This window comes from Atheta coriaria, unplaced genomic scaffold (genome assembly GCF_025399875.1).
Source record: "Atheta coriaria isolate IRGN ID8LTWV9N9 unplaced genomic scaffold, Caltech_Dcor_3.1 hic_scaffold_10_pilon, whole genome shotgun sequence".
NCBI lineage: Eukaryota > Metazoa > Arthropoda > Insecta > Coleoptera > Staphylinidae > Dalotia > Dalotia coriaria.
The window spans coordinates 1031718-1040389 of record NW_027045452.1 but is presented as its reverse complement, the minus strand read 5'-3'; the positions used below and the strand labels follow the sequence as shown (position 1 = coordinate 1040389).

The 8672-nt window shown below is 31.6% G+C and overlaps 1 long non-coding RNA gene across 1 annotated transcript; it reads right to left on the bottom strand.

The window, feature by feature from the left end:
* Window positions 1-6665: 6665 nt before the first annotated feature.
* On the bottom strand, window positions 6666-7145 carry LOC135801006 (uncharacterized). The gene is made up of 2 exons (XR_010550269.1): window positions 6959-7145; window positions 6666-6903 (listed from the first exon to the last, which is right to left on the bottom strand). It is a non-coding gene; the product is annotated as an uncharacterized lncRNA (long non-coding RNA).
* Window positions 7146-8672: the final 1527 nt, after the last annotated feature.

Genomic DNA, 8672 nt, shown 5'->3' with positions numbered 1-8672 from the left:
CAGCAAGTGTACTTTGTTTTCATTTAACCACTCTTCACTAATTGCATCAAGTTGGTTTGTGAGTAAAACTTTTGAAATATATTGTTGGTGAAAGATAATTTTGTGTCTTTATGCTATTGCAAGAAAATAATATAGTGTCTCATGTCACTTAAATTTATGAGCTAATGTTTTTCTGAGTTAAATTTATAAGGCACATCATAATTGTATACGTCATTTTGAAAATCTATAGAAATTAATGTAATTAGCATTGCGACACAAACATTGTCATATATTCTTACCAATAGAACTTGTTCATTTGAATGAACTGAAAAGTCAGCAAGAGGAACTGTGAATATGTTATGTAAATTAATGTTCATGAAGATAAGAAACTTCGCGCTCTCCACATCCCCATCCCAAGGTATAGCATAAAACGTAGCATGTCTAAATTCTTCACTCTACAAAAAATTAAACATTAGCCATACTTTATACTTGATCACTTTATAAACCGATTACATATTGTCCCATTTCTTTTGCAACAAAGCCAAACGAAGACGTTCCAAGGAAATGAACAAATAAGACAGGAATCAATGGTAGATTAAAGTGCTAAAAATAATGCTGTCTTGAATTAACTTAATTATGACTAAATTTTGCGTTATTTACCATTATTTCCGTGGTAAGAATTAAAGCGATTGTCACGGCACTTATCAAGTATTGTAATAATAATGGCCATTTAAAAATTCCAGTAACTTTATCCCATGTCCTAAAATTTAATACATTATTAATTGTATCTACTCCAATCAAGCAGTGGCGAACATACATTTTTATATTCTGTTGTAATTTGTATGCTTCAATCAATTTATTCAATCGCATTTCTTTATTTTGCAAGTTTCGACTTTCCGTCAAAATTAACTTGAATTCCTTCAGAATAACTTCCGTTAACAACATTAAAGTATATAAGAAAGTGCAAGACGTAAAAACACCAACAAATAAATACCAATATGTGACCCAAACACAAATGTTGAAAATTTCACGATATGGTCGTTCTCTCAAATCAATGAACAGATTCTACAAATATAATTTTGTTAGGTGCCACTTAAACAAAAAATATTTAGTACGATATAGCATAATATAATATTACACTTGGATATATAATTCCGCAAACGTTTTTCCGAGAATTTTCATCACAACTTTCTAGTTCTCTCGAAATCAGTGCCATAGCAAGTCCCAAAAAACCCAATCTTAGACCTGACTTGTAAACCGAATTGGACATGTTAACAACATTCTGTAATTCTGTTTGTACGTGCTCAAAGAGTTGGGTTTCCATCGAATACCAGATATCATATGCAATCTTTGCAGCAAATTTTAACTTAAATACTATTATTGTGGCAATTATTACTGTAGCAAGCCATGATAAATTTATGACCAAATCTGCAAACTTAGCTTCCACATCTTAAACAGTTTTAATTAATTTGGCTCTTATAATTTGATTTTGGTTTAAAGTTGTTTTACAATAAGTTGTATGCAAGTAATTCAAATTTGCAAAGGTAGTGATGAGATAGATTAAGGTGTAGGCCCAACTCAATAAAGTAGTCCTGTAATTATTTTCGGTGAGCCAAAAGTAATTGTCAGCAACGCAGAAGTTTAGAAAATCTGCTCTAGTTGGTGTCATCTTTGGCAGGAATTTTGACTTGCTTAAACACCTATTCGTTGCAGAGTGAGGCGAACTATTTTATATTTACAAATAAATCTATAATTTCGTGGTGCCATTTTCCATTAAGCTATATAGGCAAAATAATAATGAATTATTTATTTAATCATGTCGTATATTATAGGTGAGCTAGAGGTCATCTTTGAAGATTAATAAGTATTAATCATCATCAACTTTACATTAAATATTAGTCATAATTATTTTTTAGTTTGTGTAATTTGAATGATATTATTGCTAAAGAATAACTTTTATTTTCACTTCGATTTTTACATATCTGTTTAATTTGTGCAACAATTTTTTTGGTAAATCATCTAGGCCTGTAATACCAAATATAACTGAATATTTCTATTTATCAAAGTGCAAAGTTTGTGTGTAGATTTCCTATCATGAATCACGTGGGTGGATGTGTGGGGGTGGGTTTTCACCCACGGCGTAACACGTATCTGGTCGAATATTAATACGATGAGGTTGTGCGCCAAATGCCAGAAGAAATCTGAGCGTAAACAAGCTAAGAATGCCATAATTAAATGAAAAGATTTGACTTCTTTATGACAAAATCGTTTCACGTCATAATTATTTATTAGGGCATACATTATAAACTAGAATTTTTAATTTTCATTTTGGATTTAGATGAATTGTAATCTTCTCTCTCAAATATCTAAGCAACCTTTTATTCTAGAAATTATCGTCTTAGCCCAACTAAATATACTGTTTCCAAATATTCTAGAATAAAATTTTCTAAGATAAATTAAACATAATAATATATTCTACAAGAATCTGAAGAAGTTAAATTTCTATTTTACGTTCTTTTCGTGTCGTTGCACGAGCATCGTAAAAATTAACTCTCATCATTTTTCCAAAACGCACCAAAAGTAGTATAAATTAAAATTTTGTGATTTCTTTGTCTAACTTTATTCGCTTCTGAGATAAGTAATTTAGGGAAGGTGGGCGTAAAATTAGCAGTGATTAGCACTGCTGAAAACTAAAAACATTTATGTATGTTGTTTATTATAATGATTGTTACTACAGAGTGACATCCTTAGACAGATAGCGTTGAATACTCCTTTAACAAAGTTATTATTATTGAACAATGCCATATTCCCACTCTCGTGCTAAAACGTTTACTTTTTAGTGGTTAGTGTTTATATATCTAGTTTATATCGCATTGCCAAGTACTGGCAAGATTGTCTTGCCCACAATTTTAAAAAATATTCTGGATCACCAGATAAGGTAGAAGTAGGACTAGATTATCCGTTTATTGGTTTACCAGATTGCCATGACTAGTGATATCAACATAACACATTACAATTGTATACGCCATTTTTATAACCTAAAAATATTGATGTAATTAGCATTATTATGAGAGTCTTATTATGACAATAGTAATGCACCAAAAGAACTTGTTCATTTGAATAAATTGAATAGTCGCCAATAGGAAGTTTGAATCCGGTACGCAAGTTAATATTCATAAACATCAGAAATTTGGCGCTCTGTACATCACCATCCCACGATACCCCATAAAAGGTTGCATTTCGGAATTCGTCCCTCTAAAAACACGCATACCAGCTATTCTTTTTACATACATCTATACTAAATAAATATATACCAATCGCATCATTTCTTCAGCGAAAATGCCACACAGACATGTTCCAGTTAAATGGGTAAAATGAAGGGGAATAACAGGTAGATTAAATTGCTGAAAATGTTTTATATTGTATTAAATCATCCCGATTGACTTTTTGTTACTAACAATTAATTCGGAGATTAGAATTAAAGCAACTGTTACGGCAGTGGCGACGAACTGCATTAATAATGGAAACTTAAACATGGTGGCAACCTCATCCCAAGCCCTAAAATTAAAAAAAAATTTAAAAAAGTCATAAATACGTAGATGTTGCATGTAAAACTAGCAATAACTCACATTTTCGTATCGAATTGCAATTTGTATGCTTTTATTAGTTTATGTTGTCGAATCGCTTTATTCTTGGTTTCAATACTCTGTTTTAGAATTACTTTAAACTCTTGCACACTAACTTGAGTGATTATCAATAAGGTAAGTAAGAAACTGCAGCATATTACTAACGCATTATATAAATACCATAAAACCGACACTATGAATAAATTAACAAGTTCTCGATGGGGCCGTTGACTTAAATCAATGAAAAAATTCTACAAACAAAATTTTCTTAGTTCCATGAACTCCCTATTCAAAAGTATGGAGCATTAATACACTTGGATATATAAGTCCGCATACATTTTTCCGAGAATATTCTCCACAATATTCTAGTTCCTTGTTAATGAATACAATAAGAAGACACACAAATCCAAATCTAATAAAAAATGTATAAACGAAATTGCAAATATTGACAATGTATGGTAATTTTGAAGGCACGTGCACAAAAATCTTTTGTTCTAGTGAATTCCAGACAGCCTGCCCAGGTTTAGCTGCAGATTTTAGACAATATAACATCACTATACCGATTATTGATGTAATAAGCCATGACAAATTTATAGTAATATCTGCAAGCTCTAGACCTGAATCTTAAATAAGATTAATTAATTTAGTTAAATTATACATATTTGTATTGCGATTAACTTACTATAAGAAAGGAATAAATAGTTTAAATTTCCAAAGGTTGCAATAAAAAGGCTACAAATGTATGACCAAAAAATAAAATCAGATTTGAATGCGTTATCAGTAACCCAAAAATATTTTTCAGCTGCCTTATAGTTAAGAAAACTTGTTCTTGATATATGCATCGTAGAAGGTAATTGTCTCTAGTGTGAAATATCGCTTATATAAACCCTTTTACGTAGAAGTTATAAGGTGACTGTAAATTTGTTCATAAGCAAGCCATTAATAATAGTTGACTACTAAATTATTTAATAATTTCTTTTTTTTTTGCTTTTATGAGTGAACTAATCTTTATTTTAACATAATGGTGCACATATTTAATATAAATAACTTAGAAACCTAAGTTGTGGATGTAAATGTTGCTTAGTTCTCTGGAGGGGTAAAGTTTTAACTTTATTCCACGCATTAAAATATAACGCATAATTAAATATATCTACTCCAATCAGACAGTTTATTTATATTCAATGGCATTTCATTATTTAGTATTTTTCGACTTTGTTTCAAAATTAACTCGGTTTCTTTCACACTAATTTCCGCCAGAATTATTAATAAATATAAAATACATGATAAAAACTGTTCGACAGTTCAACAAATTCAACAACTTTATTAGTTTCCATGTATTACATATATTATAATTCCGCAAACGTTTTTTCGAGAATTTTCATCACAACTTTCTTGTTCGCCCAAAATACTCAATCCAAGACTTGACTTGATGATAAATTTCAATCAATATCTGCAAACTGTGCTTCAACATCTTAAACTTCTCAACTATTTTGGCCCTTAGAATTTTATTTTGGTTCAAATTTTTAAAAGTAATAATCAGAAAGAATAAGGCATAGGTCTAACTCAATAAAGTAATCTTAAAGTAGTTTTAAAACTTCACAAAATCTGTTTAATATGACTTGTTCAAACACATACACGTTAATGAGTAAGCAATACCATTTAATATTTACAAATCATTAGATAATTCCATGGTTCAATTCCCCATTAAGTTTCGTAGGCAAAGTAATAATGGATTATTTATTTAATCATAGTGTATATTATTGGTGAGCTATTATAGGTTATCTTTGAAGATTGATAAGTATCAATAATCAACTTCACATTAAGTATGAATCATAATTATTTTTTAGTTAGTGTAATTTGAATGAATTTATCGATAGAAATAACTTTTTTTCACTTCGATTAAAATTTAACGAAACTAATTTGAGCACCTTCCTATAGAAAACAGAAAAGCTTATGAAAGTTTTGGTTAAGTATATTCGATTGATGCTCACTTTTTCAATTTTGGGACATGTAAATAGCTACTCTAACTTCTTTAACTTTACGTCCAATTATAAAAACAACTGAATAAATGTCACTCACTGTTCCTATATCTTCTGTGCAAATGTGAGCGGTCCCGCTTATAACGCGAAAGCCAATTGAAATAAAGAAGAGCAATTTCTTCAGCACTTCTCATCCACGTTTCAGAAAATGAAGTAACAACACTTTAAATACACTTTTAGGACAGGTAACCGAGTCATTCGAATGCACTTAGCATGAGATTATTGCATAAAAAATATGTTAGATTATTGCGAAAATATCGCGACAAATTTCGTTCGTGACCGTTCCCGATCGAACAATTTTATTTTATTATTTCGAAAGTTCTTTTTTTAGAACTAAGTTCTTTTATGCGGCTTACAGTGAGTGAACTGGTAAAAATCGACACGTAGCGAAAGCTAAGAACACCATTTCCGCCATCATTTCGCCTCTAAACGTTTCCCCACAGCACTCATTCACGACAATATATTACGCTTATAAAAATGCTGAATACGCGATTTATACAAAGGTGCAATTATGGATTGAAAAAATTCATGGAACGAAAATAATTAACGAAATACAACGCTGCGAATCATCGGATATAATATTCGTCTCACAACCAGTATATTACATTATATCTTCGTATTACGATGACGCTGCATTTTGACCATTCGTTATTTCTAAACTAGGCTTAGACTTTCAATGTATTTTTGCACGTTAACACGAACACTCGACAAATAAATTTACACGTATTTTAAAAGTATCTTAAATGTTTTGTAAGTCGGGTTCTTTATTCGCCTTGGCTTATAGTAATATCTAATGATAAAAATATTCTAAACAAATTACGATATAAACTTGGATAATCAAATTATTTAATTGAGGCTGCAATCGTAGGATTAGATAAATACAAATCGTACACGAAGAAGACGACTTCTGATTCTATCACGTAACGTAACGATGATGTATCCAGTGGACTGAGACATCCGTACTCCCACAGTACCAAAGTAAGCAAGAGCAAATCCCTACAATATTTTTTAGCACAAAATATTGGTATCATAAGTCTTGTGAGTGTTTATTATTTAAATCTGATTCAAGAATAAAGATACTAAATACAAAAAACATTAAAAGTATTAAGAAGCAATCATGCGCTCGCTCGCGTTTTCTGATTGATAGATCCAAAAAAAGGCGAAGTCAACAATGTTATCACCATCTGCCCGACCAACCGTGTCGAAACCATGGTTGGCATCCTGGTTGGACTGGTAGCATTTTCCACATACTATCGGCTCTACAAAGATCACCATAGAGGACTGCGGAAAAAGTACCACTCATAACAACCCAACCTGAGAAAACCATGAGGCTATAAACTGGGACCTATACAACACCAACGTGACGAGTCGCGTGTGAAGTCGCGTGATTTTGTATTTATAATTTAATGTTGTAATAGTTTTTGTGCGAATGACATTTTTGTCAAGAAATAACTAAACAGGAATTATGCCAAAAATTTACACACTTTATACTGCGTTATGGCCTATGTGACAATTTAAATGTTAATGAAGTTGATCTGTCAAAAATAAACGATTTATAAATAATCGTATACTGAAAATCGCAAGAATGAATGGTACCATTTAACCAACAAATCTATGACAAACAATTAGAAAAGTTCAATATTAGGTTAGACAAGCAAAATAAATATTGTGTGTAAGTATAATATTGTTTCAAGAAGAAGCTTTAAAGGGTCTGTGTTTTAATCGTAATGAAAAATAGTGTTGAAATGTTTAATGGATACGGTTTATCAATGTAAAAGTTTATTGTAACTCTTATTACGCCTAATTGTACTGTTATCATGGACAACATGACCTTTGACTACATATGTTGAAATATTGAGTTCGTCTACAAAATTCATTCTCTTCCAACATATTAAGTTTTCTGTTTGAGGGTAACATTTGGTACAATGTAAAAGGTTTATTTTATTATTTCCAAGAAGTAGAGAAAAAAATACTTGAGCTAAGGGTCATAAATCTAGGTATAATTAAGGGCAGTCTAGACTACTTAAAACCAAATATTACAAGATATTTATACTACAATCAGAGTGTTGGGGCGAAACCTGCGTAGCTTGTCCTCCTGGTTCTGAAGACGGTTTGCCCGATTTTTGTTTGCGATGCTCAAGCGACCCTGACTGAGTTTAGCCGGTCTAACATCGCGCTCCAAGATATGATAGTGATGTGGTGGATGAGGTATGCAGTGAAGAAAACTCTTGCTGATTTTAACCGTTTATTTACCGTGTTACTTGCACAAGAGCTCAAGAGCGAATGAATTTTATAAATCAAGTAAATGCAGATCTTGGGGATATTCCTGCTAATGTTGCAAGAATGATGCACCTGCTGTCTGGACTGACCGGGAGAACAAAGCATATAATTGCAGCGGTCCCCTGGCAGGTGTTTGCCAAATGTATGATAACAATTCGCCGCGTTATCAATACGTTTGTCGGACTTGGCCCGAATACAGAGTAAAATAGTTGTATGCAGTTAGTTCGTTTCGAGCCTTGAAATCGATAAGTCATACTTCCGAAAACTCTAATTTTGAATATTCGGCAATCTTCCATAATTAAACTTCGTAATTATTGAATAAAATCACCGCTACCTAAATCCATAATTCCAACAACATAGTTACAGTTACAAGATTTAAAGAATACCAACCGTGGACAACTAATCTGCACTCAATTGATTCAATATTAATTAAGAGCAGAAACATTTAGAAAATTTGGTTGAAATAATGTGTGTCATTACAATGTGTGTTACTACACTGTGACATCTTCAGATAGATGAGCTACTGGTTTATCAACGTTATTGTTATTGTACGTTGCAACATCTCTACTTTCGTGCTTAAAATATACTTTTTACTTCGTGTTTACTCGTGTTTATAAGAAATCGCATTCTCGAGTGTTGGCAAGGTTGTCTGCATAATATTTAAAGATTTTCAGCACTGATGATCCAGGTAGAAGCTTAATCATCACTATTCGTCAGTTTGTTGGATTGTTATCACTAGTCATATTAA